The following is a 27,238-nucleotide window of genomic DNA, read 5'->3' on the forward strand; positions in this document are numbered from 1 at the left end:
TGATATTCTACCAACATTAGCGAGATCGCATTCTCGTAATTTCACTTAAGTCCATACCAGTCTGAAAATGCCTGATCTCATCAGATCTCGGAAGCCATCCAGACTCGGGCCTGGTTAGTACTTGTATGGGAGACCAACTAGGAACCTCAGGTGCCGTAAGCTTTTGTTTATTTCTTTTTTGCATTATGATGTCATAATCAGACCACTTTTTTCCCTATCCAGAAGCGTCTTGTCTTTTGTCGCAACCAGAGTTTGATATTCTACCAACATTAGCGAGATCGCATTCTCTTAATTACACTTACGGCCATACCAGTCTGAAAATGCCTAATCTCGTCAGATCTCAGAAGCCATCCAGACTCAGGCCTGGTTAGTACTTGTATGGGAGACCAACTAGGAAACTCAGGTGCCGTAAGCTTTTGTTTATTTCTTTTTTGCATTATGATGTCATAATCAGACCACTTTTTTCCCTATCCAGAAGCGTCTTGTCTTTTGTCGCAACCAGAGTTTGATATTCTACCAACATTAGCGAGATCGCATTCTCTTAATTCCACTTACGGCCATACCAGTCTGAAAATGCCAGATCTCAGAAGCCATCCAGACTCAGGCCTGGTTAGTACTTGTATGGGAGACCAACTAGGAACCTCAGGTGCCGTAAGCTTTTGTTTATTTATTTTTTGCATTATGATGTCATAATCAGACCACTTTTTTCCCTATGGGAGACCAACTAGGAACCTCAGGTGCCGTAAGCTTTTGTTTATTTCTTTTTTGCATTATGATGTCATAATCAGACCACTTTTTTCCCTGTCCAGAAGCGTCTTGTCTTTTGTCGCAACCAGAGTTTGATATTCTACCAACATTAGCGAGATCGCATTCTCGTAATTTCCCTTACGGCCATACCAGTCTGAAAATGCCAGATCTCGGAAGCCATCCAGACTCGGGCCTGGTTAGTACTTGTATGGGAGACCAACTAGGAACCTCAGGTGCAGTAAGCTTTTGTTTATTTCTTTTTTGCATTATGATGTCATAATCAGACCACTTTTTTCCCTATCCAGAAGCGTCTTGTCTTTTGTCGCAACCAGAGTTTGATATTCTACCAACATTAGCGAGATCGCATTCTCTTCATTTCACTTACGGCCATACCAGTCTTAAAATGCCTGATCTCGTCAGATCTCGGAAGCCATCCAGACTCGGGCCTGGTTAGTACTTGTATGGGAGATCAACTAGGTGCCGTAAGCTTTTGTTTATTTCTTTTTTGCATTATGATGTCATAATCAGACCACTTTTTTCCCTATCCAGAAGCGTCTTGTCTTTTGTCGCAACCAGAGTTTGATATTCTACCAACATTAGCGAGATCGCATTCTTTTAATTTCACTTACGGCCATACCAGTCTGAAAATGCCTGATCTCGTCAGATCTCGGAAGCCATCCAGACTCGGGCCTGGTTAATACTTGTATGGGAGACCAACTAGGAACCTCAGGTGCCGTAAGCTTTTGTTTATTTCTTTTTTGCATTATGATGTCATAATCAGACCACTTTTTTCCCTATCCAGAAGCGTCTTGTCTTTTGTCGCAACCAGAGTTTGATATTCTACCAACATTAGCGAGATCGCATTCTCTTAATTTTACTTACGGCCATACCAGTCTGAAAATGCCTGATCTCATCAGATCTCGGAAGCCATCCAGACTTGGGCCTGGTTAGTGCTTGTATGGGAGACCAACTAGGAACCTCAGGTGCCGTAAGCTTTTGTTTATTTATTTTTTGCATTATGATGTCATAATCAGACCACTTTTTTCCCTATCCAGAAGCGTCTTGTCTTTTGTCGCAACCAGAGTTTGATATTCTACCAACATTAGCGAGATCGCATTCTCTTAATTTCACTTACGGCCATACCAGTCTGAAAATGCCTGATCTCGTCAGATCTCGGAAGCCATCCAGACTCGGGCCTGGTTAGTACTTGTATGGGAGACCAACTAGGAACCTCAGGTGCCGTAAGCTTTTGTTTATTTCTTTTTTGCATTATGATGTCATAATCAGACCACTTTTTTCCCTATGGGAGACCAACTAGGAACCTCAGGTGCCGTAAGCTTTTGTTTATTTCTTTTTTGCATTATGATGTCATAATCAGACCACTTTTTTCCTTGTCCAGAAGCGTCTTGTCTTTTGTCGCAACCAGAGTTTGATATTCTACCAACATTAGCGAGATCGCATTCTCGTAATTTCCCTTACGGCCATACCAGTCTGAAAATGCCAGATGTCGGAAGCCATCCAGACTCGGGCCTGGTTAGTACTTGTATGGGAGACCAACTAGGAACCTCAGGTGCCGTAAGCTTTTGTTTATTTCTTTTTTGCATTATGATGTCATAATCAGACCACTTTTTTCCCTATCCAGAAGCGTCTTGTCTTTTGTCGCAACCAGAGTTTGATATTCTACCAAAATTAGTGAGATCGCATTCTCTTAATTTCACTTACGGCCATACCAGTCTGAAAATGCCTGATCTCGTCAGCTCTCGGAAGCCATCCAGACTCGGGCCTGGTTAGTACTTGTATGGGAGACCAACTAGGATCCTCAGGTGCCGTAAGCTTTTGTTTATTTCTTTTTTGCATTATGATGTCATAATCAGACCACTTTTTTCCCTATCCAGAAGCGTCTTGTCTTTTGTCGCAACCAGAGTTTGATATTCTACCAACATTAGCGAGATCGCATTCTCTGGATTTTGCTTACGGCCATACCAGTCTGAAAATGCCTGATCTCATCAGATCTCGGAAGCCATCCAGACTCGGGCCTGGTTAGTACTTGTATGGGAGACCAACTAGGAACCTCAGGTGCCGTAAGCTTTTGTTTATTTCTTTTTTGCATTATGATGTCATAATCAGACCACTTTTTTCCCTATCCAGAAGCGTCTTGTCTTTTGTCGCAACCAGAGTTTGATATTCTACCAACATTAGCGAGATCGCATTCTCTTAATTTCATTTAAGGTCATACCAGTCTGAAAATGGCTGATCTTGTCAGATCTCGGAAGCCATCCAGACTCGGGTCTGGTTAGTACTTGTATGGGAGACCAACTAGGAACCTCAGGTGCCGTAAGCTTTTGTTTATTTCTTTTTTGCATTATGATGTCATAATCAGACCACTTTTTTCCCTATCCAGAAGCGTCTTGTCTTTTGTCGCAACCAGAGTTTGATATTCTACCAACATTAGCGAGATCGCATTCTCTTAATTTTACTTACGGTCATACCAGTCTGAAAATGCCTGATCTCGTCAGATCTCGGATGCCATCCAGACTCGGGTCTGGTTAGTACTTGTATGGGAGACCAACTAGGAACCTCAGGTGCCGTAAGCTTTTGTTTATTTCTTTTTTGCATTATGATGTCATAATCAAACCACTTTTTTCCCTATCCAGAAGCGTCTTGTCTTTTGTCGCAACCAGAGTTTGATATTCTACCAACATTAGCGAGATCGCATTCTCTTAATTTCACTTACGGTCATACCAGTCTGAAAATGCCTGATCTCGTCAGATCTCGGAAGCCATCCAGACTCGGGCCTGGTTAGTACTTGTATGGGAGACCAACTAGGAACCTCAGGTGCCGTAAGCTTTTGTTTATTTCTTTTTTGCATTATGATGTCATAATCAGACCACTTTTTTCCCTATCCAGAAGCATCTTGTCTTTTGTCGCAACCAGAGTTTGATATTCTACCAACATTAACGAGATCGCATTCTCTTAATTTCGCTTACGGCCATACCAGTCTGAAAATGCCTGATCTCGTCAGATCTCGGAAGCCATCCCGACTTGGGCTTGGTTAGTACTTGTATGGGAGACCAACTAGGAACCTCAGGTGCCGTAAGCTTTTGTTTATTTCTTTTTTGCATTATGATGTCATAATCAGACCACTTTTTTACCTATGGGAGACCAACTAGGAACCTCAGGTGCGGTAAGCTTTTGTTTATTTCTTTTTTGCATTATGATGTCATAATCAAACCACTTTTTTCCCTATCCAGAAGCGTCTTGTCTTTTGTCGCAACCAGAGTTTGATATTCTACCAACATTAGCGAGATCGCATTCTCGTAATTTCACTTACGTCCATACCAGTCTGAAAATGCCTGATTTCATCAGGTCTCGGAAGCCATCCAGACTCGGGCCTGGTTAGTACTTGTATGGGAGACCAACTAGGAACCTCAGGTGCCGTAAGCTTTTGTTTATTTCTTTTTTGCATTATGATGTCATAATCAGACCACTTTTTTCCCTATGGGAGACCAACTAGGAACCTCAGGTGCCGTAAGCTTTTGTTTATTTCTTTTTTGCATTATGATGTCATAATCAGACCACTTTTTTCCCTATCCAGAAGCGTCTTGTCTTTTGTCGCAACCAGAGTTTGATATTCTACCAACATTAGCGAGATCGCATTCTCTTAATTTCAATTACGGCCATACCAGTCTGAAAATGCCTGATCTCGTCAGATCTCGGAAGCCATCCAGACTCGGGCCTGGTTAGTACTTGTATGGGAGACCAACTAGGAACCTCAGGTGCCGTAAGCTTTTGTTTATTTCTTTTTTGCATTATGATGTCATAATCAGACCACTTTTTTCCCTATCCAGAAGCGTCTTGTCTTTTGTCGCAACCAGAGTTTGATATTCTACCAACATTAGTGAGATCGCATTCTTTTAATTTCACTTACGGCCATACCAGTCTGAAAATGCCTGATCTCGTCAGATCTCGGAAGCCATCCAGACTCGGGCCTGGTTAGTACTTGTATGGGAGACCAACTAGGAACCTCAGGTGCCGTAAGCTTTTGTTTATTTCTTTTTTGCATTATGATGTCATAATCAGACCACTTTTTTCCCTATGGGAGACCAACTAGGAACCTCAGGTGCCGTAAGATTTTGTTTATTTCTTTTTTGCATTATGATGTCATAATCAGACCACTTTTTTCCCTATCCAGAAGCGTCTTGTCTTTTGTCGCAACCAGAGTTTGATATTCTACCAACATTAGCGAGATCGCATTCTCTGGATTTTGCTTACGGCCATACCAGTCTGAAAATGCCTGATCTCGTCAGATCTCGGAAGCCATCCAGACTCGGGTCTGGTTAGTACGTGTATGGGAGACCAACTAGGAACCTCAGGTGCTGTAAGCTTTTGTTTATTTCTTTTTTGCATTATGAGGTCATAATCAGACCACTTTTTTCCATATCCAGAAGCGTCTTGTCTTTTGTCGCAACCAGAGTTTGATATACTACCAACATTAGCGAGATCGCATTCTCTTAATTTCACTTACGGCCATACCAGTCTGAAAATGCCTGATCTCGTCAGATCTCGGAAGCCATCCAGACTCGGGCCTGGTTAGTACTTGTATGGGAGACCAACTAGGAACCTCAGGTGCCGTAAGCTTTTGTTTATTTATTTTTTGCATTATGATGTCATAATCAGACCACTTTTTTCCCTATGGGAGACCAACTAGGAACCTCAGGTGCCGTAAGCTTTTGTTTATTTCTTTTTTGCATTATGATGTCATAATAAGACCACTTTTTTCCCTATCCAGAAGTGTCTTGTCTTTTGTCGCAACCAGAGTTTGATATTCTACCAACATTAGCGAGATCGCATTCTCTTAATTTCACTTACGGCCATACCAGTCTGAAAATGCCTGATCTCGTCAGATCTCGGAAGCCATCCAGACACGGGCCTGGTTAGTACTTGTATGGGAGACCAACTAGGAACCTCAGGTGCCGTAAGCTTTTGTTTATTTCTTTTTTGCATTATGATGTCATAATCAGACCACTTTTTTCCCTATCCAGAAGCGTCTTGTCTTTTGTCGCAACCAGAGTTTGATATTCTACCAACATTAGCGAGATCGCATTCTCTTAATTTCACTTACGGCTATACCAGTCTGAAAATGCCTGATCTCGTCAGATCTCGGAAGTCATCCAGACTTGGGCCTGGTTAGTACTTGTATGGGAGACCAACTAGGAACCTCAGGTGCCGTAAGCTTTTGTTTATTTCTTTTTTGCATTATGATGTCATAATCAGACCACTTTTTTCCCTATCCAGAAGCATCTTGTCTTTTGACGGAACCAGAGTTTGATATTCTACCAACATTAGCGAGATCGCATTCTCTTAATTTCACTTATGGCCATACCATTCTGAAAATGCCTGATCTCGTCAGAACTCGGAAGCCATCCAGACTTGGGCCTGGTTAGTACCTGTATGGGAGACCAACTAGGAACCTCAGGTGCCGTAAGCTTTTGTTTATTTCTTTTTTGCATTATGATGTCATAATCAGACCACTTTTTTCCCTATCCAGAAGCGTCTTGTCTTTTGTCGCAACCAGAGTTTGATATTCTACCAACATTAGCGAGATCGCATTCTCTTAATTTCACTTACGGCCATACCAGTCTGAAAATGCCTGATCTCGTCAGATCTCGGAAGCCATCCAGACTTGGGCCTGGTTAGTACCTGTATGGGAGACCAACTAGGAACCTCAGGTGCCGTAAGCTTTTGTTTATTTCTTTTTTGCATTATGATGTCATAATCAGACCACTTTTTTCCCTATCCAGAAGCGTCTTGTCTTTTGTCGCAACCAGAGTTTGATATTCTACCAACATTAGCGAGATCGCATTCTCTTAATTTCACTTACGCCATACCAGTCTGAAAATGCCTGATCTCGTCAGATCTCGGAAGCCATCCAGACTCGGGCCTGGTTAGTACTTGTATGGGAGACCAACTAGGAACCTCAGGTGCCGTAAGCTTTTGTTTATTTATTTTTTGCATTATGATGTCATAATCAGACCACTTTTTTCCCTATCCAGAAGCATCTTGTCTTTTGTCGCAACCAGAGTTTGATATTCTACCAACATTAACGAGATCGCATTCTCTTAATTTCACTTACGGCCATACCAGTCTGAAAATGCCTGATCTCGTCAAATCTCGAAAGCCATCCAGACTCGGGCCTGGTTAGTACTTGTATGGGAGACCAACTAGGAACCTCAGGTGCCGTAAGCTTTTGTTTATTTCTTTTTTGCATTATGATGTCATAATCAGACCACTTTTTTCCCTATGGGAGACCAACTAGGAACCTCAGGTGCCGTAAGCTTTTGTTTATTTCTTTTTTGCATTATGATGTCATAATCAGACCACTTTTTTCCCTATCCAGAAGCGTCTTGTCTTTTGTCGCAACCAGAGTTTGATATTCTACCAACATTAGCGAGATCGCATTCTCTTAATTTCAATTACAGCCATACCAGTCTGAAAATGCCTGATCTCGGAAGCCATCCAGACTCGGGCCTGGTTAGTATTTGTATGGGAGACCAACTAGGAACCTCAGGTGCCGTAAGCTTTTGTTTATTTCTTTTTTGCATTATGATGTCATAATCAGACCACTTTTTTCCCTATCCAGAAGCGTCTTGTCTTTTGTTGCAACCAGAGTTTGATATTCTACCAACATTAGCGAGATCGCATTCTCTTAATTTCCCTTACGGCCATACCAGTCTGAAAATGCCTGATCTCGTCAGATCTCTGAAACCATCCAGACTCGGGTCTGGTTAGTACTTGTATGGGAGACCAACTAGGAACCTCAGGTGCTGTAAGCTTTTGTTTATTTCTTTTTTGCATTATGATGTCATAATCAGACCACTTTTTTCCCTATCCAGAAGCGTCTTGTCTTTTGTCGCAACCAGAGTTTGATATTCTACCAACATTAGCGAGATCGCATTCTCTTAATTTCACTTACGGCCATACCAGTCTGAAAATGCCTGATCTCGTCAGATCTCGGAAGCCATCCAGACTCGGGCCTGGTTTGTACTTGTATGGGAGACCAACTAGGAACCTCAGGTGCCGTAGGCTTTTGTTTATTTCTTTTTTGCATTATGATGTCATAATCAGACCACTTTTTTCCCTATCCAGAAGCGTCTTGTCTTTTGTCGCAACCAGATTTTGATATTCTACCAACATTAGCGAGATCGCATTCTCTTAATTTTACTTACGGCCATACCAGTCTGAAAATGCCTGATCTCGTCAGATCTCGGAAGCCATCCCGACTCGGGCCTGGTTAGTACTTGTATGGGAGACCAACTAGGAACCTCAGGTGCCGTAAGCTTTTGTTTATTTCTTTTTTGCATTATGATGTCATAATCAGACCACTTTTTTCCCTATGGGAGACCAACTAGGAACCTCAGGTGCCGTAAGCTTTTGTTTATTTCTTTTTTGCATTATGATGTCATAATCAGACCACTTTTTTCCCTATCCAGAAGCGTCTTGTCTTTTGTCGCAACCAGAGTTTGATATTCTACCAACATTAGCGAGATCGCATTCACTTAATTTCGCTTACGGCCATACCAGTCTGAAAATGCCTGATCTCGTCAGATCTCGGAAGCCATCCAGACTCGGGCCTGGTTAGTACTTGTATGGGAGACCAACTAGGAACCTCAGGTGCCGTAAGCTTTTGTTTATTTATTTTTTGCATTATGATGTCATAATCAGACCACTTTTTTCCCTATGGGAGACCAACTAGGAACCTCAGGTGCCGTAAGCTTTTGTTTATTTTTTTTTTGCATTATGATGTCATAATCAGACCACTTTTTTCCCTATCCAGAAGCGTCTTGTCTTTTGTCGCAACCAGAGTTTGATATTCTACCAACATTAGCGAGATCGCATTCACTTAATTTCCCTTACGGCCATACCAGTCTGAAAATGCCTGATCTTGTCAGATCTTGGAAGTCATCCAGACTCGGGCCTGGTTAGTACTTGTATGGGAGACCAACTAGGAACCTCAGGTGCCGTAAGCTTTTGTTTATTTCTTTTTTGCATTATGATGTCATAATCAGACCACTTTTTTCCCTATCCAGAAGCGTCTTGTCTTTTGTCGCAACCAGAGTTTGATATTCTACCAACATTAGCGAGATCGCATTCTCTTAATTTCACTTACGGCCATACCAGTCTGAAAATGCCTGATCTCGTCAGATCTCGGAAGCCATCCAGACTCGGGCCTGGTTAGAACTTGTATGGGAGACCAACTAGGAACCTCAGGTGCCGTAAGCTTTTGTTTATTCCTTTTTTGCATTATGATGTCATAATCAGACCACTTTTTTCCCTATCCAGAAGCGTCTTGTCTTTTGTCGCAACCAGAGTTTGATATTCTACCAACATTAGCGAGATCGCATTCTCTTAATTTCACTTACGGCCATACCAGTCTGAAAATGCCTGATCTCGTCAGATCTCGGAAGCCATCCCGACTCGGGCCTGGTTTGTACTTGTATGGGAGACCAACTAGGAACCTCAGGTGCCGTAAGCTTTTGTTTATATCTTTTTTGCATTATGATGTCATAATCAGACCACTTTTTTCCCTATCCAGAAGCGTCTTGTCTTTTGTCGCAACCAGAGTTTGATATTCTGCCAACATTAGCGAGATCGCATTCTCTTAATTTCATTTATGGCCATACCAGTCTGAAAATGCCTGATCTCGTCAGATCTCGGAAGCCATCCAGACTCGGGCCTGGTTAGTACTTGTATGGGAGACCAACTAGGAACCTCAGGTGCTGTAAGCTTTTGTTTATTTCTTTTTTGCATTATGATGTCATAATCAGACCACTTTTTTCCCTATGGGAGACCAACTAGGAACCTCAGGTGCCGTAAGCTTTTGTTTATTTCTTTTTTGCATTATGATGTCATAATCAGACCACTTTTTTCCCTATGGGAGACCAACTAGGAACCTCAGGTGCCGTAAGCTTTTGTTTATTTCTTTTTTGCATTATGATGTCATAATCAGACCACTTTTTTCCCTATCCAGAAGCGTCTTGTCTTTTGTCGCAACCAGAGTTTGATATTCTACCAACATTAGCGAGATCGCATTCTCTTAATTTCCCTTACGGCCATACCAGTCTGAAAATGCCTGATCTCATCAGATCTCGGAAACCATCCAGACTCGGGCCTGGTTAGTACTTGTATGGGAGACCAACTAGGAACCTCAGGTGCCGTAAGCTTTTGTTTATTTCTTTTTTGCATTATGATGTCATAATCAGACCACTTTTTTCCCTATCCAGAAGCGTCTTGTCTTTTGTCGCAACCAGAGTTTGATATTCTACCAACATTAGCGAGATCGCATTCTCTTAATTTCACTTACGGCCATACCAGTCTGAAAATGCCTGATCTCGTCAGATCTCGGAAGCCATTCAGACTCGGGCCTGGTTAGTACTTGTATGGGAGACCAACTAGGAACCTCAGGTGCCGTAAGCTTTTGTTTATTTCTTTTTTGCATTATGATGTCATAATCAGACCACTTTTTTCCCTATCCAGAAGCGTCTTGTCTTTTGTCGCAACCAGAGTTTGATATTCTGCCAACATTAGCGAGATCGCATTCTCTTAATTTGATTTATGGCCATACCAGTCTGAAAATGCCTGATCTCGTCAGATCTCGGAAGCCATCCAGACTCGGGCCTGGTTAGTACTTGTATGGGAGACCAACTAGGAACCTCAGGTGCTGTTAGCTTTTGTTTATTTCTTTTTTGCATTATGATGTCATAATCAGACCACTTTTTTCCCTATGGGAGACCAACTAGGAACCTCAGGTGCCGTAAGCTTTTGTTTATTTCTTTTTTGCATTATGATGTCATAATCAGACCACTTTTTTCTCTATGGGAGACCAACTAGGAACCTCAGGTGCCGTAAGCTTTTGTTTATTTTTTTTTTGCATTATGATGTCATAATCAGACCACTTTTTTCCCTATCCAGAAGCGTCTTGTCTTTTGTCGCAACCAGAGTTTGATAATCTACCAACATTAGCGAGATCGCATTCACTTAATTTCACTTACGGCCATACCAGTCTGAAAATGCCTGATCTCGTCAGATCTTGGAAGTCATCCAGACTCGGGCCTGGTTAGTACTTGTATGGGAGACCAACTAGGAACCTCAGGTGCCGTAAGCTTTTGTTTATTTCTTTTTTGCATTATGATGTCATAATCAGACCACTTTTTTCCCTATCCAGAAGCGTCTTGTCTTTTGTCGCAACCAGAGTTTGATATTCTACCAACATTAGCGAGATCGCATTCTCTTAATTCCACTTACGGCCATACCAGTCTGAAAATGCCTGATCTCGTCAGATCTCGGAAGCCATCCAGACTCGGGCCTGGTTTGTACTTGTATGGGAGACCAACTAGGAACCTCAGGTGCCGTAAGCTTTTGTTTATTTCTTTTTTGCATTATGATGTCATAATCAGACCACTTTTTTCCCTATCCAGAAGCGTCTTGTCTTTTGTCGCAACCAGAGTTTGATTTTCTGCCAACATTAGCGAGATCGCATTCTCTTAATTTGATTTATGGCCATACCAGTCTGAAAATGCCTGATCTCGTCAGATCTCGGAAGCCATCCAGACTCGGGCCTGGTTAGTACTTGTATGGGAGACCAACTAGGAACCTCAGGTGCTGTAAGCTTTTGTTTATTTCTTTTTTGCATTATGATGTCATAATCAGACCACTTTTTTCCCTATGGGAGACCAACTAGGAACCTCAGGTGCCGTAAGCTTTTGTTTATTTCTTTTTTGCATTATGATGTCATAATCAGACCACTTTTTTCCCTATGGGAGACCAACTAGGAACCTCAGGTGCCGTAAGCTTTTGTTTATTTTTTTTTTGCATTATGATGTCATAATCAGACCACTTTTTTCCCTATCCAGAAGCGTCTTGTCTTTTGTCGCAACCAGAGTTTGATATTCTACCAACATTAGCGAGATCGCATTCACTTAATTTCACTTACGGCCATACCAGTCTGAAAATGCCTGATCTCGTCAGATCTTGGAAGTCATCCAGACTCGGGCCTGGTTAGTACTTGTATGGGAGACCAACTAGGAACCTCAGGTGCCGTAAGCTTTTGTTTATTTCTTTTTTGCATTATGATGTCATAATCAGACCACTTTTTTCCCTATCCAGAAGCGTCTTGTCTTTTGTCGCAACCAGAGTTTGATATTCTACCAACATTAGCGAGATCGCATTCTCTAAATTTCACTTACGGCCATACCAGTCTGAAAATGCCTGATCTCGTCAGATCTCGGAAGCCATCCAGACTCGGGCCTGGTTAGAACTTGTATGGGAGACCAACTAGGAACCTCATGTGCCGTAAGCTTTTGTTTATTCCTTTTTTGCATTATGATGTCATAATCAGACCACTTTTTTCCCTATCCAGAAGCGTCTTGTCTTTTGTCGCAACCAGAGTTTGATATTCTACCAACATTAGCGAGATCGCATTCTCTTAATTTCACTTACGGCCATACCAGTCTGAAAATGCCTGATCTCGTCAGATCTCGGAAGCCATCCAGACTCGGGCCTGGTTTGTACTTGTATGGGAGACCAACTAGGAACCTCAGGTGCCGTAAGCTTTTGTTTATATCTTTTTTGCATTATGATGTCATAATCAGACCACTTTTTTCCCTATCCAGAAGCGTCTTGTCTTTTGTCGCAACCAGAGTTTGATATTCTGCCAACATTAGCGAGATCGCATTCTCTTAATTTCATTTATGGCCATACCAGTCTGAAAATGCCTGATCTCGTCAGATCTCGGAAGCCATCCAGACTCGGGCCTGGTTAGTACTTGTATGGGAGACCAACTAGGAACCTCAGGTGCTGTAAGCTTTTGTTTATTTCTTTTTTGCATTATGATGTCATAATCAGACCACTTTTTTTCCCTATGGGAGACCAACTAGGAACCTCAGGTGCCGTAAGCTTTTGTTTATTTCTTTTTTGCATTATGATGTCATAATCAGACCACTTTTTTCCCTATGGGAGACCAACTAGGAACCTCAGGTGCCGTAAGCTTTTGTTTATTTCTTTTTTGCATTATGATGTCATAATCAGACCACTTTTTTCCCTATCCAGAAGCGTCTTGTCTTTTGTCGCAACCAGAGTTTGATATTCTACCAACATTAGCGAGATCGCATTCTCTTAATTTCCCTTACGGCCATACCAGTCTGAAAATGCCTGATCTCATCAGATCTCGGAAACCATCCAGACTCGGGCCTGGTTAGTACTTGTATGGGAGACCAACTAGGAACCTCAGGTGCCGTAAGCTTTTGTTTATTTCTTTTTTGCATTATGATGTCATAATCAGACCACTTTTTTCCCTATCCAGAAGCGTCTTGTCTTTTGTCGCAACCAGAGTTTGATATTCTACCAACATTAGCGAGATCGCATTCTCTTAATTTCACTTACGGCCATACCAGTCTGAAAATGCCTGATCTCGTCAGATCTCGGAAGCCATTCAGACTCGGGCCTGGTTAGTACTTGTATGGGAGACCAACTAGGAACCTCAGGTGCCGTAAGCTTTTGTTTATTTCTTTTTTGCATTATGATGTCATAATCAGACCACTTTTTTCCCTATCCAGAAGCGTCTTGTCTTTTGTCGCAACCAGAGTTTGATATTCTGCCAACATTAGCGAGATCGCATTCTCTTAATTTGATTTATGGCCATACCAGTCTGAAAATGCCTGATCTCGTCAGATCTCGGAAGCCATCCAGACTCGGGCCAGGTTAGTACTTGTATGGGAGACCAACTAGGAACCTCAGGTGCTGTAAGCTTTTGTTTATTTCTTTTTTGCATTATGATGTCATAATCAGACCACTTTTTTCCCTATGGGAGACCAACTAGGAACCTCAGGTGCCGTAAGCTTTTGTTTATTTCTTTTTTGCATTATGATGTCATAATCAGACCACTTTTTTCTCTATGGGAGACCAACTAGGAACCTCAGGTGCCGTAAGCTTTTGTTTATTTTTTTTTTGCATTATGATGTCATAATCAGACCACTTTTTTCCCTATCCAGAAGCGTCTTGTCTTTTGTCGCAACCAGAGTTTGATATTCTACCAACATTAGCGAGATCGCATTCACTTAATTTCACTTACGGCCATACCAGTCTGAAAATGCCTGATCTCGTCAGATCTTGGAAGTCATCCAGACTCGGGCCTGGTTAGTACTTGTATGGGAGACCAACTAGGAACCTCAGGTGCCGTAAGCTTTTGTTTATTTCTTTTTTGCATTATGATGTCATAATCAGACCACTTTTTTCCCTATCCAGAAGCGTCTTGTCTTTTGTCGCAACCAGAGTTTGATATTCTACCAACATTAGCGAGATCGCATTCTCTTAATTTCACTTACGGCCATACCAGTCTGAAAATGCCTGATCTCGTCAGATCTCGGAAGCCATCCAGACTCGGGCCTGGTTAGAACTTGTATGGGAGACCAACTAGGAACCTCAGGTGCCGTAAGCTTTTGTTTATTCCTTTTTTGCATTATGATGTCATAATCAGACCACTTTTTTCCCTATCCAGAAGCGTCTTGTCTTTTGTCGCAACCAGAGTTTGATATTCTACCAACATTAGCGAGATCGCATTCTCTTAATTTCACTTACGGCCATACCAGTCTGAAAATGCCTGATCTCGTCAGATCTCGGAAGCCATCCAGACTCGGGCCTGGTTTGTACTTGTATGGGAGACCAACTAGGAACCTCAGGTGCCGTAAGCTTTTGTTTATTTCTTTTTTGCATTATGATGTCATAATCAGACCACTTTTTTCCCTATCCAGAAGCGTCTTGTCTTTTGTCGCAACCAGAGTTTGATATTCTACCAACATTAGCGAGATCGCATTCTCTTAAATACACTTACGGCCATACCAGTCTGAAAATGCCTGATCTCGTCAGATCTCGGAAGCCATCCAGACTCGGGTCTGGTTAGTACTTGTATGGGAGACCAACTAGGAACCTCAGGTACCGTAAGCTTTTGTTTATTTCTTTTTTGCATTATGATGTCATAATCAGACCACTTTTTTCCCTATCCAGAAGCGTCTTGTCTTTTGTCGCAACCAGAGTTAGATATTCTACCAACATTAGCGAGATCGCATTCTCTTAATTTCACTTATGACCATACCAGTCTGAAAATGCCTGATCTCGTCAGATCTCGGAAGCCATTCAGACTCGGGCCTGGTTAGTACTTGTATGGGAGTCCAACTAGGAACCTCAGGTGCCGTAAGCTTTTGTTTATTTATTTTTTGCATTATGATGTCATAATCAGACCACTTTTTTCCCTATGGGAGACCAACTAGGAACCTCAGGTGCCGTAAGCTTTTGTTTATTTCTTTTTTGCATTATGATGTCATAATCAGACCACTTTTTTCCCTATCCAGAAGCGTCTTGTCTTTTGTTGCAACCAGAGTTTGATATTCTACCAACATTAGCGAGATCGCATTCTCTTAATTTCACTTACGGACATACCAGTCTGAAAATGCCTGATCTCATCAGATCTCGGAAGCCATCCAGACTTGGGCCTGGTTAGTACTTGTATGGGGGACCAACTAGGAACCTCAGGTGCCGTAAGCTTTTGTTTATTTCTTTTTTGCATTATGATGTCATAATCAGACCACTTTTTTCCCTATCCAGAAGCGTCTTGTCTTTTGTCGCAACCAGAGTTTGATATTCTACCAACATAAGCGAGATTGCATTCTCTTAATTTCTCTTACGGCCATACCAGTCTGAAAATGGCTGATCTCGTCAGATCTCGGAAGCCATCCAGACTCGGGCCTGGTTAGTACTTGTATGGGAGACCAACTAGGAACCTCAGGTGCCGTAAGCTTTTGTTTATTTCTTTTTTGCATTATGATGTCATAATCAGACCACTTTTTTCCCTATGGGAGACCAACTAGGAACCTCAGGTGCCGTAAGCTTTTGTTTATTTCTTTTTTGCATTATGATGTCATAATCAGACCACTTTTTTCCCTATCCAGAAGCGTCTTGTCTTTTGTCGCAACCAGAGTTTGATATTCTACCAACATTAGCGAGATCGCATTCTCTTAATTTCAATTACGGCCATACCAGTCTGAAAATGCCTAATCTCGTCAGATCTCGTAAGCCATCCAAACTCGGGCCTGGTTAGTACTTGTATGGGAGACCAACTAGGAACCTCAGGTGCCGTAAGCTTTTTTTAATTTCTTTTTTGCATTATGATGTCATAATCAGACCACTTTTTTCCCTAACCAGAAGCATCTTGTCTTTTGTCGCAACCAGAGTTTGATATTCTACCAACATTAACGAGATTGCATTCTCTTAATTTCACTTACGGCCATACCAGTCTGACAATGCCTGATTTCGTCAGATCTCGGAAACCATCCAGACTTGGGCCTGGTTAGTACTTGTATGGGAGACCAACTAGGAACCTCAGGTGCCGTAAGCTTTTGTTTATTTCTTTTTTGAATTATGATGTCATAATCAGACCACTTTTTTCCCTATGGGAGACCAACTAGGAACCTCAGGTGCCGTAAGCTTTTGTTTATTTCTTTTTTGCATTATGATGTCATAATCAGACCACTTTTTTCCTATCCAGAAGCATCTTGTCTTTTGTCGCAACCAGAGTTAGATATTCTACCAACATTAGCGAGATCGCATTCTCTTAATTTCCCTTACGGCCATACCAGTCTGAAAATGCCTGATCTCATCAGATCTCGGAAACCATCCAGACTCGGGCCTGGTTAGTACTTGTATGGGAGACCAACTAGGAACCTCAGGTGCCGTAAGCTTTTGTTTATTTCTTTTTTGCATTATGATGTCATAATCAGACCACTTTTTTCCCTATCCAGAAGCGTCTTGTCTTTTGTCGCAACCAGAGTTTGATATTCTACCAACATTAGCGAGATCGCATTCTCTTAATTTCACTTACGGCCATACCAGTCTGAAAATGCCTGATCTCGTCAGATCTCGGAAGCCATTCAGACTCGGGCCTGGTTAGTACTTGTATGGGAGACCAACTAGGAACCTCAGGTGCCGTAAGCTTTTGTTTATTTATTTTTTGCATTATGATGTCATAATCAGACCACTTTTTTCCCTATGGGAGACCAACTAGGAACCTCAGGTGCCGTAAGCTTTTGTTTATTTCTTTTTTGCATTATGATGTCATAATCAGACCACTTTTTTCCCTATCCAGAAGCGTCTTGTCTTTTGTTGCAACCAGAGTTTGATATTCTACCAACATTAGCGAGATCGCATTCTCTTAATTTCACTTACGGACATACCAGTCTGAAAATGCCTGATCTCATCAGATCTCGGAAGCCATCCAGACTTGGGCCTGGTTAGTACTTGTATGGGAGACCAACTAGGAACCTCAGGTGCCGTAAGCTTTTGTTTATTTCTTTTTTGCATTATGATGTCATAATCAGACCACTTTTTTCCCTATCCAGAAGCGTCTTGTCTTTTGTCGCAACCAGAGTTTGATATTCTACCAACATAAGCGAGATTGCATTCTCTTAATTTCTCTTACGGCCATACCAGTCTGAAAATGGCTGATCTCGTCAGATCTCGGAAGCCATCCAGACTCGGGCCTGGTTAGTACTTGTATGGGAGACCAACTAGGAACCTCAGGTGCCGTAAGCTTTTGTTTATTTCTTTTTTGCATTATGATGTCATAATCAGACCACTTTTTTCCCTATGGGAGACCAACTAGGAACCTCAGGTGCCGTAAGCTTTTGTTTATTTCTTTTTTGCATTATGATGTCATAATCAGACCACTTTTTTCCCTATCCAGAAGCGTCTTGTCTTTTGTCGCAACCAGAGTTTGATATTCTACCAACATTAGCGAGATCGCATTCTCTTAATTTCAATTACGGCCATACCAGTCTGAAAATGCCTAATCTCGTCAGATCTCGTAAGCCATCCAAACTCGGGCCTGGTTAGTACTTGTATGGGAGACCAACTAGGAACCTCAGGTGCCGTAAGCTTTTTTTAATTTCTTTTTTGCATTATGATGTCATAATCAGACCACTTTTTTCCCTAACCAGAAGCATCTTGTCTTTTGTCGCAACCAGAGTTTGATATTCTACCAACATTAACGAGATTGCATTCTCTTAATTTCACTTACGGCCATACCAGTCTGACAATGCCTGATTTCGTCAGATCTCGGAAACCATCCAGACTTGGGCCTGGTTAGTACTTGTATGGGAGACCAACTAGGAACCTCAGGTGCCGTAAGCTTTTGTTTATTTCTTTTTTGAATTATGATGTCATAATCAGACCACTTTTTTCCCTATGGGAGACCAACTAGGAACCTCAGGTGCCGTAAGCTTTTGTTTATTTCTTTTTTGCATTATGATGTCATAATCAGACCACTTTTTTCCTATCCAGAAGCATCTTGTCTTTTGTCGCAACCAGAGTTAGATATTCTACCAACATTAGCGAGATCGCATTCTCTTAATTTCCCTTACGGCCATACCAGTCTGAAAATGCCTGATCTCATCAGATCTCGGAAACCATCCAGACTCGGGCCTGGTTAGTACTTGTATGGGAGACCAACTAGGAACCTCAGGTGCCGTAAGCTTTTGTTTATTTCTTTTTTGCATTATGATGTCATAATCAGACCACTTTTTTCCCTATCCAGAAGCGTCTTGTCTTTTGTCGCAACCAGAGTTTGATATTCTACCAACATTAGCGAGATCGCATTCTCTTAATTTCACTTACGGCCATACCAGTCTGAAAATGCCTGATCTCGTCAGATCTCGGAAGCCATTCAGACTCGGGCCTGGTTAGTACTTGTATGGGAGACCAACTAGGAACCTCAGGTGCCGTAAGCTTTTGTTTATTTCTTTTTTGCATTATGATGTCATAATCAGACCACTTTTTTCCCTATCCAGAAGCGTCTTGTCTTTTGTCGCAACCAGAGTTTGATATTCTGCCAACATTAGCGAGATCGCATTCTCTTAATTTGATTTATGGCCATACCAGTCTGAAAATGCCTGATCTCGTCAGATCTCGGAAGCCATCCAGACTCGGGCCTGGTTAGTACTTGTATGGGAGACCAACTAGGAACCTCAGGTGCTGTAAGCTTTTGTTTATTTCTTTTTTGCATTATGATGTCATAATCAGACCACTTTTTTCCCTATGGGAGACCAACTAGGAACCTCAGGTGCCGTAAGCTTTTGTTTATTTCTTTTTTGCATTATGATGTCATAATCAGACCACTTTTTTCTCTATGGGAGACCAACTAGGAACCTCAGGTGCCGTAAGCTTTTGTTTATTTTTTTTTTGCATTATGATGTCATAATCAGACCACTTTTTTCCCTATCCAGAAGCGTCTTGTCTTTTGTCGCAACCAGAGTTTGATATTCTACCAACATTAGCGAGATCGCATTCCCTTAATTTCACTTACGGCCATACCAGTCTGAAAATGCCTGATCTCGTCAGATCTTGGAAGTCATCCAGACTCGGGCCTGGTTAGTACTTGTATGGGAGACCAACTAGGAACCTCAGGTGCCGTAAGCTTTTGTTTATTTCTTTTTTGCATTATGATGTCATAATCAGACCACTTTTTTCCCTATCCAGAAGCGTCTTGTCTTTTGTCGCAACCAGAGTTTGATATTCTACCAACATTAGCGAGATCGCATTCTCTTAATTTCACTTACGGCCATACCAGTCTGAAAATGCCTGATCTCGTCAGATCTCGGAAGCCATCCAGACTCGGGCCTGGTTAGAACTTGTATGGGAGACCAACTAGGAACCTCAGGTGCCGTAAGCTTTTGTTTATTCCTTTTTTGCATTATGATGTCATAATCAGACCACTTTTTTCCCTATCCAGAAGCGTCTTGTCTTTTGTCGCAACCAGAGTTTGATATTCTACCAACATTAGCGAGATCGCATTCTCTTAATTTCACTTACGGCCATACCAGTCTGAAAATGCCTGATCTCGTCAGATCTCGGAAGCCATCCAGACTCGGGCCTGGTTTGTACTTGTATGGGAGACCAACTAGGAACCTCAGGTGCCGTAAGCTTTTGTTTATTTCTTTTTTGCATTATGATGTCATAATCAGACCACTTTTTTCCCTATCCAGAAGCGTCTTGTCTTTTGTCGCAACCAGAGTTTGATATTCTACCAACATTAGCGAGATCGCATTCTCTTAAATACACTTACGGCCATACCAGTCTGAAAATGCCTGATCTCGTCAGATCTTGGAAGCCATCCAGACTCGGGTCTGGTTAGTACTTGTATGGGAGACCAACTAGGAACCTCAGGTACCGTAAGCTTTTGTTTATTTCTTTTTTGCATTATGATGTCATAATCAGACCACTTTTTTCCCTATCCAGAAGCGTCTTGTCTTTTGTCGCAACCAGAGTTTGATATTCTACCAACATTAGCGAGATCGCATTCTCTTAATTTCACTTACGGCCATACCAGTCTGAAAATGCCTGATCTCGTCAGATCTCGGAAGCCATCCAGACTCGGGCCTGGTTAGTACTTGTATGGGAGACCAACTAGGAACCTCAGGTGCCGTAAGCTTTTGTTTATTTCTTTTTTGCATTATGATGTCATAATCAGACCACTTTTTTCCCTATCCAGAAGCGTCTTGTCTTTTGTCGCAACCAGAGTTTGTTATTCTACCAACATTAGCGAGATCGCATTCTCTTAATTTCACTTTCGGCCATACCAGTCTGAAAATGCCTGATCTCGTCAGATCTCGGAAGCCATCCAGACTCGGGCATGGTTAGTACTTGTATGGGAGACCAACTAGGAACCTCAGGTGCCGTAGGCTTTTGTTTATTTCTTTTTTGCATTATGATGTCATAATCAGACCACTTTTTTCCCTATCCAGAAGCGTCTTGTCTTTTGTCGCAACCAGAGTTTGATATTCTACCAACATTAGCGAGATCGCATTCTCTTAATTTCCCTTACGGCCATACCAGTCTGAAAATGCCTGATCTCGTCAGATCTCGGAAACCATCCAGACTCGGGCCTGGTTAGTACTTGTATGGGAGACCAACTAGGAACCTCAGGTGCCGTAAGCTTTTGTTTATTTCTTTTTTGCATTATGATGTCATAATCAGACCACTTTTTTCCCTATCCAGAAGCGTCTTGTCTTTTGTCGCAACCAGAGTTTGATATTCTACCAACATTAGCGAGATCGCATTCTCTTAATTTCACTTACAGCCATACCAGTCTGAAAATGCCTGATCTCGTCAGATCTCGGAAGCCATCCAGACTCGGGCCTGGTTAGTACTTGTATGGGAGACCAACTAGGAACCTCAGGTGCCGTAAGCTTTTGTTTATTTCTTTTTTGCATTATGATGTCATAATCAGACCACTTTTTTCCCTATCCAGAAGCGTCTTGTCTTTTGTCGCAACCAGAGTTTGATATTCTACCAACATTAGCGAGATCGCATTCTCTTAGTTTCACTTACGGCCATACCAGTCTGAAAATGCCTGATCTCGTCAGATCTCGGAAGCAATTCAGACTCGGGCCTGGTTAGTACTTGTATGGGAGACCAACTAGGAACCTCAGGTGCCGTAAGCTTTTGTTTATTTCTTTTTTGCATTATGATGTCATAATCAGACCACTTTTTTCCCTATCCAGAAGCGTCTTGTCTTTTGTCACAACCAGAGTTTGATATTCTGCCAACATTAGCGAGATCGCATTCTTTTAATTTGATTTATGGCCATACAAGTCTGAAAATGCCTGATCTCGTCAGATCTCGGAAGCCATCCAGACTCGGGCCTGGTTAGTACTTGTATGGGAGACCAACTAGGAACCTCAGGTGCTGTAAGCTTTTGTTTATTTCTTTTTTGCATTATGATGTCATAATCAGACCACTTTTTTCCCTATGGGAGACCAACTAGGAACCTCAGGTGCCGTAAGCTTTTGTTTATTTCTTTTTTGCATTATGATGTCATAATCAGACCACTTTTTTCCCTATGGGAGACCAACTAGGAACCTCAGGTGCCGTAAGCTTTTGTTTATTTTTTTTTTGCATTATGATGTCATAATCAGACCACTTTTTTCCCTATCCAGAAGCGTCTTGTCTTTTGTCGCAACCAGAGTTTGATATTCTACCAACATTAGCGAGATCGCATTCACTTAATTTCACTTACGGCCATACCAGTCTGAAAATGCCTGATCTCGTCAGATCTTGGAAGTCATCCAGACTCGGGCCTGGTTAGTACTTGCATGGGAGACCAACTAGGAACCTCAGGTGCCGGAAGCTTTTGTTTATTTCTTTTTTGCATTATGATGTCATAATCAGACCACTTTTTTCCCTATCCAGAAGCGTCTTGTCTTTTGTCGCAACCAGAGTTTGATATTCTACCAACATTAGCGAGATCGCATTCTCTTAATTTCACTTACGGCCATACCAGTCTGAAAATGCCTGATCTCGTCAGATCTCGGAAGCCATCCAGATTCGGGCCTGGTTAGAACTTGTATGGGAGACCAACTAGGAACCTCAGGTGCCGTAAGCTTTTGTTTATTCCTTTTTTGCATTATTATGTCATAATCAGACCACTTTTTTCCCTATCCAGAAGCGTCTTGTCTTTTGTCGCAACCAGAGTTTGATATTCTACCAACATTAGCGAGATCGCATTCTTTTAATTTCACTTACGGCCATACCAGTCTGAAAATGCCTGATTTTGTCAGATCTCGGAAGCCATCCAGACTCGGGCCTGGTTTGTACTTGTATGGGAGACCAACTAGGAACCTCAGGTGCCGTAAGCTTTTGTTTATTTCTTTTTTGCATTATGATGTCATAATCAGACCACTTTTTTCCCTATCCAGAAGCGTCTTGTCTTTTGTCGCAACCAGAGTTTGATATTCTACCAACATTAGCGAGATCGCATTCTCTTAAATACACTTACGGCTATACCAGTCTGAAAATGTCAGATCTCGGAAGCCATCCAGACTCGGGTCTGGTTAGTACTTGTATGGGAGACCAACTAGGAACCTCAGATACCGTAAGCTTTTGTTTATTTCTTTTTTGCATTATGATGTCATAATCAGACCACTTTTTTCCCTATCCAGAAGCGTCTTGTCTTTTGTCGCAAACAGAGTTTGATATTCTACCAACATTAGCGAGATCGCATTCTCTTAATTTCACTTACGGCCATACCAGTCTGAAAATGCCTGATCTCGTCAGATCTCGGAAGCCATCCAGACTCGGGCCTGGTTAGTACTTGTATGGGAGACCAACTAGGAACCTCAGGTGCCGTAAGCTTTTGTTTATTTCTTTTTTGCATTATGATGTCATAATCAGACCACTTTTTTCCCTATCCAGAAGCGTCTTGTCTTTTGTCGCAACCAGAGTTTGTTATTCTACCAACATTAGCGAGATCGCATTCTCTTAATTTCACTTACGGCCATACCAGTCTGAAAATGCCTGATCTCGTCAGATCTCGGAAGCCATCCAGACTCGGGCATGGTTAGTACTTGTATGGGAGACCAACTAGGAACCTCAGGTGCCGTAGGCTTTTGTTTATTTCTTTTTTGCATTATGATGTCATAATCAGACCACTTTTTTCCCTATCCAGAAGCGTCTTGTCTTTTGTCGCAACCAGATTTTGATATTCTACCAACATTAGCGAGATCGCATTCTCTTAATCTCAATTACGGCCATACCAGTCTGAAAATGCCTGATCTCGTCAGATCTCGGAAGCCATCCAGACTCGGGCCTGGTTAGTACTTGTATGGGAGACCAACTAGGAACCTCAGGTGCCGTAAGCTTTTGTTTATTTCTTTTTTGCATTATGATGTCATAATCAGACCACTTTTTTCCCTATGGGAGACCAACTAGGAACCTCAGGTGCCGTAAGCTTTTGTTTATTTCTTTTTTGCATTATGATGTCATAATCAGACCACTTTTTTCCCTATCCAGAAGCGTCTTGTCTTTTGTCGCAACCAGAGTTTGATATTCTACCAACATTAGCGAGATCGCATTCTCTTAATTTCCCTTACGGCCATACCAGTCTGAAAATGCCTGATCTCGTCAGATCTCGGAAGCCATCCAAACTCGGGCCTGGTTAGTACTTGTATGGGAGACCAACTAGGAACCTCAGGTGCCGTAAGCTTTTGTTTATTTCTTTTTTGCATTATGATGTCATAATCAGACCACTTTTTTCCCTATCCAGAAGCGTCTTGTCTTTTGTCGCAACCAGATTTTGATATTCTACCAACATTAGCGAGATCGCATTCTCTTAATCTCAATTACGGCCATACCAGTCTGAAAATGCCTGATCTCGTCAGATCTCGGAAGCCATCCAGACTCGGGCCTGGTTAGTACTTGTATGGGAGACCAACTAGGAACCTCAGGTGCCGTAAGCTTTTGTTTATTTCTTTTTTGCATTATGATGTCATAATCAGACCACTTTTTTCCCTATGGGAGACCAACTAGGAACCTCAGGTGCCGTAAGCTTTTGTTTATTTCTTTTTTGCATTATGATGTCATAATCAGACCACTTTTTTCCCTATCCAGAAGCGTCTTGTCTTTTGTCGCAACCAGAGTTTGATATTCTACCAACATTAGCGAGATCGCATTCTCTTAATTTCACTTACGGCCATACCAGTCTGAAAATGCCTGATCTCGTCAGATCTCGGAAGCCATCCAGACTCGGGCCTGGTTAGAACTTGTATGGGAGACCAACTAGGAACCTCAGGTGCCGTAAGCTTTTGTTTATTCCTTTTTTGCATTATGATGTCATAATCAGACCACTTTTTTCCCTATCCAGAAGCGTCTTGTCTTTTGTCGCAACCAGAGTTTGATATTCTACCAACATTAGCGAGATCGCATTCTCTTAATTTCACTTACGGCCATACCAGTCTGAAAATGCCTGATCTCGTCAGATCTCGGAAGCCATCCAGACTCGGGCCTGGTTTGTACTTGTATGGGAGACCAACTAGGAACCTCAGGTGCCGTAAGCTTTTGTTTATTTCTTTTTTGCATTATGATGTCATAATCAGACCACTTTTTTCCCTATCCAGAAGCGTCTTGTCTTTTGTCGCAACCAGAGTTTGATATTCTACCAACATTAGCGAGATCGCATTCTCTTAAATACACTTACGGCCATACCAGTCTGAAAATGCCTGATCTCGTCAGATCTCGGAAGCCATCCAGACTCGGGTCTGGTTAGTACTTGTATGGGAGACCAACTAGGAACCTCAGGTACCGTAAGCTTTTGTTTATTTCTTTTTTGCATTATGATGTCATAATCAGACCACTTTTTTCCCTATCCAGAAGCGTCTTGTCTTTTGTCGCAACCAGAGTTTGATATTCTACCAACATTAGCGAGATCGCATTCTCTTAATTTCACTTACGGCCATACCAGTCTGAAAATGCCTGATCTCGTCAGATCTCGGAAGCCATCCAGACTCGGGCCTGGTTAGTACTTGTATGGGAGACCAACTAGGAACCTCAGGTGCCGTAAGCTTTTGTTTATTTCTTTTTTGCATTATGATGTCATAATCAGACCACTTTTTTCCCTATCCAGAAGCGTCTTGTCTTTTGTCGCAACCAGAGTTTGTTATTCTACCAACATTAGCGAGATCGCATTCTCTTAATTTCACTTACGGCCATACCAGTCTGAAAATGCCTGATCTCGTCAGATCTCGGAAGCCATCCAGACTCGGGCATGGTTAGTACTTGTATGGGAGACCAACTAGGAACCTCAGGTGCCGTAGGCTTTTGTTTATTTCTTTTTTGCATTATGATGTCATAATCAGACCACTTTTTTCCCTATCCAGAAGCGTCTTGTCTTTTGTCGCAACCAGAGTTTGATATTCTACCAACATTAGCGAGATCGCATTCTCTTAATTTCCCTTACGGCCATACCAGTCTGAAAATGCCTGATCTCGTCAGATCTCGGAAACCATCCAGACTCGGGCCTGGTTAGTACTTGTATGGGAGACCAACTAGGAACCTCAGGTGCCGTAAGCTTTTGTTTATTTCTTTTTTGCATTATGATGTCATAATCAGACCACTTTTTTCCCTATCCAGAAGCGTCTTGTCTTTTGTCGCAACCAGAGTTTGATATTCTACCAACATTAGCGAGATCGCATTCTCTTAGTTTCACTTACGGCCATACCAGTCTGAAAATGCCTGATCTCGTCAGATCTCGGAAGCAATTCAGACTCGGGCCTGGTTAGTACTTGTATGGGAGACCAACTAGGAACCTCAGGTGCCGTAAGCTTTTGTTTATTTCTTTTTTGCATTATGATGTCATAATCAGACCACTTTTTTCCCTATCCAGAAGCGTCTTGTCTTTTGTCACAACCAGAGTTTGATATTCTGCCAACATTAGCGAGATCGCATTCTTTTAATTTGATTTATGGCCATACAAGTCTGAAAATGCCTGATCTCGTCAGATCTCGGAAGCCATCCAGACTCGGGCCTGGTTAGTACTTGTATGGGAGACCAACTAGGAACCTCAGGTGCTGTAAGCTTTTGTTTATTTCTTTTTTGCATTATGATGTCATAATCAGACCACTTTTTTCCCTATGGGAGACCAACTAGGAACCTCAGGTGCCGTAAGCTTTTGTTTATTTCTTTTTTGCATTATGATGTCATAATCAGACCACTTTTTTCCCTATGGGAGACCAACTAGGAACCTCAGGTGCCGTAAGCTTTTGTTTATTTTTTTTTTTGCATTATGATGTCATAATCAGACCACTTTTTTCCCTATCCAGAAGCGTCTTGTCTTTTGTCGCAACCAGAGTTTGATATTCTACCAACATTAGCGAGATCGCATTCACTTAATTTCACTTACGGCCATACCAGTCTGAAAATGCCTGATCTCGTCAGATCTTGGAAGTCATCCAGACTCGGGCCTGGTTAGTACTTGCATGGGAGACCAACTAGGAACCTCAGGTGCCGGAAGCTTTTGTTTATTTCTTTTTTGCATTATGATGTCATAATCAGACCACTTTTTTCCCTATCCAGAAGCGTCTTGTCTTTTGTCGCAACCAGAGTTTGATATTCTACCAACATTAGCGAGATCGCATTCTCTTAATTTCACTTACGGCCATACCAGTCTGAAAATGCCTGATCTCGTCAGATCTCGGAAGCCATCCAGATTCGGGCCTGGTTAGAACTTGTATGGGAGACCAACTAGGAACCTCAGGTGCCGTAAGCTTTTGTTTATTCCTTTTTTGCATTATTATGTCATAATCAGACCACTTTTTTCCCTATCCAGAAGCGTCTTGTCTTTTGTCGCAACCAGAGTTTGATATTCTACCAACATTAGCGAGATCGCATTCTCTTAATTTCACTTACGGCCATACCAGTCTGAAAATGCCTGATCTCGTCAGATCTCGGAAGCCATCCAGACTCGGGCCTGGTTAGTACTTGTATGGGAGACCAACTAGGAACCTCAGGTGCCGTAAGCTTTTGTTTATTTCTTTTTTGCATTATGATGTCATAATCAGACCACTTTTTTCCCTATGGGAGACCAACTAGGAACCTCAGATGCCGTAAGCTTTTGTTT

At 42.0% G+C, this 27,238-nt stretch overlaps 89 pseudogenes; all 89 read left to right on the forward strand.

Moving 5' to 3' along the window:
* The first annotated feature begins 43 nt into the window (after positions 1-43).
* LOC134587921 (5S ribosomal RNA) lies at positions 44-162 on the forward strand (annotated as a pseudogene).
* A 134-nt stretch (positions 163-296) lies between these two features.
* LOC134598190 (5S ribosomal RNA) lies at positions 297-415 on the forward strand (annotated as a pseudogene).
* A 955-nt stretch (positions 416-1,370) lies between these two features.
* Positions 1,371-1,489, forward strand: LOC134596377 (5S ribosomal RNA; annotated as a pseudogene).
* Positions 1,490-1,623: 134 nt separating this feature from the next.
* On the forward strand, positions 1,624-1,742 carry LOC134595272 (5S ribosomal RNA; annotated as a pseudogene).
* Positions 1,743-1,876: 134 nt separating this feature from the next.
* LOC134589820 (5S ribosomal RNA) lies at positions 1,877-1,995 on the forward strand (annotated as a pseudogene).
* A 468-nt stretch (positions 1,996-2,463) lies between these two features.
* Positions 2,464-2,582, forward strand: LOC134588116 (5S ribosomal RNA; annotated as a pseudogene).
* Positions 2,583-2,716: 134 nt separating this feature from the next.
* LOC134594264 (5S ribosomal RNA) lies at positions 2,717-2,835 on the forward strand (annotated as a pseudogene).
* Positions 2,836-3,222: 387 nt separating this feature from the next.
* Positions 3,223-3,341, forward strand: LOC134598317 (5S ribosomal RNA; annotated as a pseudogene).
* Positions 3,342-3,475: 134 nt separating this feature from the next.
* LOC134594538 (5S ribosomal RNA) lies at positions 3,476-3,594 on the forward strand (annotated as a pseudogene).
* A 134-nt stretch (positions 3,595-3,728) lies between these two features.
* On the forward strand, positions 3,729-3,847 carry LOC134595271 (5S ribosomal RNA; annotated as a pseudogene).
* A 225-nt stretch (positions 3,848-4,072) lies between these two features.
* Positions 4,073-4,191, forward strand: LOC134588003 (5S ribosomal RNA; annotated as a pseudogene).
* A 225-nt stretch (positions 4,192-4,416) lies between these two features.
* On the forward strand, positions 4,417-4,535 carry LOC134595691 (5S ribosomal RNA; annotated as a pseudogene).
* A 134-nt stretch (positions 4,536-4,669) lies between these two features.
* Positions 4,670-4,788, forward strand: LOC134589831 (5S ribosomal RNA; annotated as a pseudogene).
* Positions 4,789-5,013: 225 nt separating this feature from the next.
* Positions 5,014-5,132, forward strand: LOC134597039 (5S ribosomal RNA; annotated as a pseudogene).
* Positions 5,133-5,266: 134 nt separating this feature from the next.
* Positions 5,267-5,385, forward strand: LOC134589843 (5S ribosomal RNA; annotated as a pseudogene).
* Positions 5,386-5,610: 225 nt separating this feature from the next.
* Positions 5,611-5,729, forward strand: LOC134594981 (5S ribosomal RNA; annotated as a pseudogene).
* Positions 5,730-5,863: 134 nt separating this feature from the next.
* LOC134588699 (5S ribosomal RNA) lies at positions 5,864-5,982 on the forward strand (annotated as a pseudogene).
* Positions 5,983-6,116: 134 nt separating this feature from the next.
* Positions 6,117-6,235, forward strand: LOC134597210 (5S ribosomal RNA; annotated as a pseudogene).
* Positions 6,236-6,369: 134 nt separating this feature from the next.
* On the forward strand, positions 6,370-6,488 carry LOC134589402 (5S ribosomal RNA; annotated as a pseudogene).
* Positions 6,489-6,622: 134 nt separating this feature from the next.
* On the forward strand, positions 6,623-6,740 carry LOC134588305 (5S ribosomal RNA; annotated as a pseudogene).
* Positions 6,741-6,874: 134 nt separating this feature from the next.
* On the forward strand, positions 6,875-6,993 carry LOC134587716 (5S ribosomal RNA; annotated as a pseudogene).
* A 468-nt stretch (positions 6,994-7,461) lies between these two features.
* LOC134597527 (5S ribosomal RNA) lies at positions 7,462-7,580 on the forward strand (annotated as a pseudogene).
* Positions 7,581-7,714: 134 nt separating this feature from the next.
* LOC134596503 (5S ribosomal RNA) lies at positions 7,715-7,833 on the forward strand (annotated as a pseudogene).
* Positions 7,834-7,967: 134 nt separating this feature from the next.
* On the forward strand, positions 7,968-8,086 carry LOC134596326 (5S ribosomal RNA; annotated as a pseudogene).
* Positions 8,087-8,311: 225 nt separating this feature from the next.
* Positions 8,312-8,430, forward strand: LOC134590628 (5S ribosomal RNA; annotated as a pseudogene).
* A 225-nt stretch (positions 8,431-8,655) lies between these two features.
* LOC134598053 (5S ribosomal RNA) lies at positions 8,656-8,774 on the forward strand (annotated as a pseudogene).
* Positions 8,775-8,908: 134 nt separating this feature from the next.
* Positions 8,909-9,027, forward strand: LOC134597999 (5S ribosomal RNA; annotated as a pseudogene).
* Positions 9,028-9,161: 134 nt separating this feature from the next.
* Positions 9,162-9,280, forward strand: LOC134597633 (5S ribosomal RNA; annotated as a pseudogene).
* A 134-nt stretch (positions 9,281-9,414) lies between these two features.
* Positions 9,415-9,533, forward strand: LOC134596276 (5S ribosomal RNA; annotated as a pseudogene).
* Positions 9,534-9,849: 316 nt separating this feature from the next.
* On the forward strand, positions 9,850-9,968 carry LOC134589165 (5S ribosomal RNA; annotated as a pseudogene).
* Positions 9,969-10,102: 134 nt separating this feature from the next.
* LOC134589491 (5S ribosomal RNA) lies at positions 10,103-10,221 on the forward strand (annotated as a pseudogene).
* A 134-nt stretch (positions 10,222-10,355) lies between these two features.
* On the forward strand, positions 10,356-10,474 carry LOC134597895 (5S ribosomal RNA; annotated as a pseudogene).
* Positions 10,475-10,790: 316 nt separating this feature from the next.
* LOC134595142 (5S ribosomal RNA) lies at positions 10,791-10,909 on the forward strand (annotated as a pseudogene).
* A 134-nt stretch (positions 10,910-11,043) lies between these two features.
* Positions 11,044-11,162, forward strand: LOC134595343 (5S ribosomal RNA; annotated as a pseudogene).
* Positions 11,163-11,296: 134 nt separating this feature from the next.
* On the forward strand, positions 11,297-11,415 carry LOC134596277 (5S ribosomal RNA; annotated as a pseudogene).
* A 316-nt stretch (positions 11,416-11,731) lies between these two features.
* LOC134595144 (5S ribosomal RNA) lies at positions 11,732-11,850 on the forward strand (annotated as a pseudogene).
* Positions 11,851-11,984: 134 nt separating this feature from the next.
* On the forward strand, positions 11,985-12,103 carry LOC134588777 (5S ribosomal RNA; annotated as a pseudogene).
* A 134-nt stretch (positions 12,104-12,237) lies between these two features.
* Positions 12,238-12,356, forward strand: LOC134595344 (5S ribosomal RNA; annotated as a pseudogene).
* A 134-nt stretch (positions 12,357-12,490) lies between these two features.
* Positions 12,491-12,609, forward strand: LOC134596278 (5S ribosomal RNA; annotated as a pseudogene).
* A 317-nt stretch (positions 12,610-12,926) lies between these two features.
* Positions 12,927-13,045, forward strand: LOC134589177 (5S ribosomal RNA; annotated as a pseudogene).
* Positions 13,046-13,179: 134 nt separating this feature from the next.
* Positions 13,180-13,298, forward strand: LOC134589492 (5S ribosomal RNA; annotated as a pseudogene).
* Positions 13,299-13,432: 134 nt separating this feature from the next.
* Positions 13,433-13,551, forward strand: LOC134595820 (5S ribosomal RNA; annotated as a pseudogene).
* A 316-nt stretch (positions 13,552-13,867) lies between these two features.
* LOC134595145 (5S ribosomal RNA) lies at positions 13,868-13,986 on the forward strand (annotated as a pseudogene).
* Positions 13,987-14,120: 134 nt separating this feature from the next.
* Positions 14,121-14,239, forward strand: LOC134598000 (5S ribosomal RNA; annotated as a pseudogene).
* Positions 14,240-14,373: 134 nt separating this feature from the next.
* On the forward strand, positions 14,374-14,492 carry LOC134595345 (5S ribosomal RNA; annotated as a pseudogene).
* Positions 14,493-14,626: 134 nt separating this feature from the next.
* Positions 14,627-14,745, forward strand: LOC134597512 (5S ribosomal RNA; annotated as a pseudogene).
* A 134-nt stretch (positions 14,746-14,879) lies between these two features.
* Positions 14,880-14,998, forward strand: LOC134598082 (5S ribosomal RNA; annotated as a pseudogene).
* Positions 14,999-15,223: 225 nt separating this feature from the next.
* On the forward strand, positions 15,224-15,342 carry LOC134595498 (5S ribosomal RNA; annotated as a pseudogene).
* A 134-nt stretch (positions 15,343-15,476) lies between these two features.
* On the forward strand, positions 15,477-15,595 carry LOC134596573 (5S ribosomal RNA; annotated as a pseudogene).
* Positions 15,596-15,820: 225 nt separating this feature from the next.
* Positions 15,821-15,939, forward strand: LOC134589369 (5S ribosomal RNA; annotated as a pseudogene).
* A 134-nt stretch (positions 15,940-16,073) lies between these two features.
* On the forward strand, positions 16,074-16,192 carry LOC134596097 (5S ribosomal RNA; annotated as a pseudogene).
* A 224-nt stretch (positions 16,193-16,416) lies between these two features.
* LOC134589188 (5S ribosomal RNA) lies at positions 16,417-16,535 on the forward strand (annotated as a pseudogene).
* Positions 16,536-16,669: 134 nt separating this feature from the next.
* On the forward strand, positions 16,670-16,788 carry LOC134589493 (5S ribosomal RNA; annotated as a pseudogene).
* A 225-nt stretch (positions 16,789-17,013) lies between these two features.
* On the forward strand, positions 17,014-17,132 carry LOC134595236 (5S ribosomal RNA; annotated as a pseudogene).
* A 134-nt stretch (positions 17,133-17,266) lies between these two features.
* LOC134596574 (5S ribosomal RNA) lies at positions 17,267-17,385 on the forward strand (annotated as a pseudogene).
* Positions 17,386-17,610: 225 nt separating this feature from the next.
* LOC134589370 (5S ribosomal RNA) lies at positions 17,611-17,729 on the forward strand (annotated as a pseudogene).
* Positions 17,730-17,863: 134 nt separating this feature from the next.
* On the forward strand, positions 17,864-17,982 carry LOC134596098 (5S ribosomal RNA; annotated as a pseudogene).
* Positions 17,983-18,206: 224 nt separating this feature from the next.
* On the forward strand, positions 18,207-18,325 carry LOC134589200 (5S ribosomal RNA; annotated as a pseudogene).
* Positions 18,326-18,459: 134 nt separating this feature from the next.
* LOC134589495 (5S ribosomal RNA) lies at positions 18,460-18,578 on the forward strand (annotated as a pseudogene).
* Positions 18,579-18,712: 134 nt separating this feature from the next.
* LOC134596279 (5S ribosomal RNA) lies at positions 18,713-18,831 on the forward strand (annotated as a pseudogene).
* A 316-nt stretch (positions 18,832-19,147) lies between these two features.
* Positions 19,148-19,266, forward strand: LOC134595146 (5S ribosomal RNA; annotated as a pseudogene).
* Positions 19,267-19,400: 134 nt separating this feature from the next.
* LOC134598002 (5S ribosomal RNA) lies at positions 19,401-19,519 on the forward strand (annotated as a pseudogene).
* Positions 19,520-19,653: 134 nt separating this feature from the next.
* LOC134595346 (5S ribosomal RNA) lies at positions 19,654-19,772 on the forward strand (annotated as a pseudogene).
* A 134-nt stretch (positions 19,773-19,906) lies between these two features.
* On the forward strand, positions 19,907-20,025 carry LOC134588178 (5S ribosomal RNA; annotated as a pseudogene).
* A 134-nt stretch (positions 20,026-20,159) lies between these two features.
* On the forward strand, positions 20,160-20,278 carry LOC134589855 (5S ribosomal RNA; annotated as a pseudogene).
* A 134-nt stretch (positions 20,279-20,412) lies between these two features.
* LOC134588214 (5S ribosomal RNA) lies at positions 20,413-20,531 on the forward strand (annotated as a pseudogene).
* A 134-nt stretch (positions 20,532-20,665) lies between these two features.
* LOC134594428 (5S ribosomal RNA) lies at positions 20,666-20,784 on the forward strand (annotated as a pseudogene).
* Positions 20,785-20,918: 134 nt separating this feature from the next.
* Positions 20,919-21,037, forward strand: LOC134596689 (5S ribosomal RNA; annotated as a pseudogene).
* Positions 21,038-21,171: 134 nt separating this feature from the next.
* Positions 21,172-21,290, forward strand: LOC134589520 (5S ribosomal RNA; annotated as a pseudogene).
* Positions 21,291-21,424: 134 nt separating this feature from the next.
* Positions 21,425-21,543, forward strand: LOC134588203 (5S ribosomal RNA; annotated as a pseudogene).
* A 316-nt stretch (positions 21,544-21,859) lies between these two features.
* Positions 21,860-21,978, forward strand: LOC134597964 (5S ribosomal RNA; annotated as a pseudogene).
* Positions 21,979-22,112: 134 nt separating this feature from the next.
* Positions 22,113-22,231, forward strand: LOC134588296 (5S ribosomal RNA; annotated as a pseudogene).
* A 134-nt stretch (positions 22,232-22,365) lies between these two features.
* On the forward strand, positions 22,366-22,484 carry LOC134588124 (5S ribosomal RNA; annotated as a pseudogene).
* Positions 22,485-22,861: 377 nt separating this feature from the next.
* LOC134589866 (5S ribosomal RNA) lies at positions 22,862-22,980 on the forward strand (annotated as a pseudogene).
* Positions 22,981-23,114: 134 nt separating this feature from the next.
* LOC134597700 (5S ribosomal RNA) lies at positions 23,115-23,233 on the forward strand (annotated as a pseudogene).
* A 134-nt stretch (positions 23,234-23,367) lies between these two features.
* LOC134595692 (5S ribosomal RNA) lies at positions 23,368-23,486 on the forward strand (annotated as a pseudogene).
* Positions 23,487-23,711: 225 nt separating this feature from the next.
* Positions 23,712-23,830, forward strand: LOC134596872 (5S ribosomal RNA; annotated as a pseudogene).
* Positions 23,831-23,964: 134 nt separating this feature from the next.
* On the forward strand, positions 23,965-24,083 carry LOC134595694 (5S ribosomal RNA; annotated as a pseudogene).
* Positions 24,084-24,308: 225 nt separating this feature from the next.
* On the forward strand, positions 24,309-24,427 carry LOC134598003 (5S ribosomal RNA; annotated as a pseudogene).
* A 134-nt stretch (positions 24,428-24,561) lies between these two features.
* Positions 24,562-24,680, forward strand: LOC134595347 (5S ribosomal RNA; annotated as a pseudogene).
* A 134-nt stretch (positions 24,681-24,814) lies between these two features.
* LOC134597513 (5S ribosomal RNA) lies at positions 24,815-24,933 on the forward strand (annotated as a pseudogene).
* A 134-nt stretch (positions 24,934-25,067) lies between these two features.
* On the forward strand, positions 25,068-25,186 carry LOC134589878 (5S ribosomal RNA; annotated as a pseudogene).
* A 134-nt stretch (positions 25,187-25,320) lies between these two features.
* Positions 25,321-25,439, forward strand: LOC134597701 (5S ribosomal RNA; annotated as a pseudogene).
* Positions 25,440-25,573: 134 nt separating this feature from the next.
* LOC134594429 (5S ribosomal RNA) lies at positions 25,574-25,692 on the forward strand (annotated as a pseudogene).
* Positions 25,693-25,826: 134 nt separating this feature from the next.
* On the forward strand, positions 25,827-25,945 carry LOC134589522 (5S ribosomal RNA; annotated as a pseudogene).
* Positions 25,946-26,079: 134 nt separating this feature from the next.
* Positions 26,080-26,198, forward strand: LOC134588204 (5S ribosomal RNA; annotated as a pseudogene).
* A 317-nt stretch (positions 26,199-26,515) lies between these two features.
* Positions 26,516-26,634, forward strand: LOC134597966 (5S ribosomal RNA; annotated as a pseudogene).
* A 134-nt stretch (positions 26,635-26,768) lies between these two features.
* LOC134588297 (5S ribosomal RNA) lies at positions 26,769-26,887 on the forward strand (annotated as a pseudogene).
* A 134-nt stretch (positions 26,888-27,021) lies between these two features.
* On the forward strand, positions 27,022-27,140 carry LOC134589889 (5S ribosomal RNA; annotated as a pseudogene).
* Positions 27,141-27,238: the final 98 nt, after the last annotated feature.

The sequence above is a fragment of the Pelobates fuscus genome, chromosome 2 (genome assembly GCF_036172605.1).
Source record: "Pelobates fuscus isolate aPelFus1 chromosome 2, aPelFus1.pri, whole genome shotgun sequence".
NCBI classification, from domain to species: Eukaryota; Metazoa; Chordata; class Amphibia; order Anura; family Pelobatidae; genus Pelobates; species Pelobates fuscus.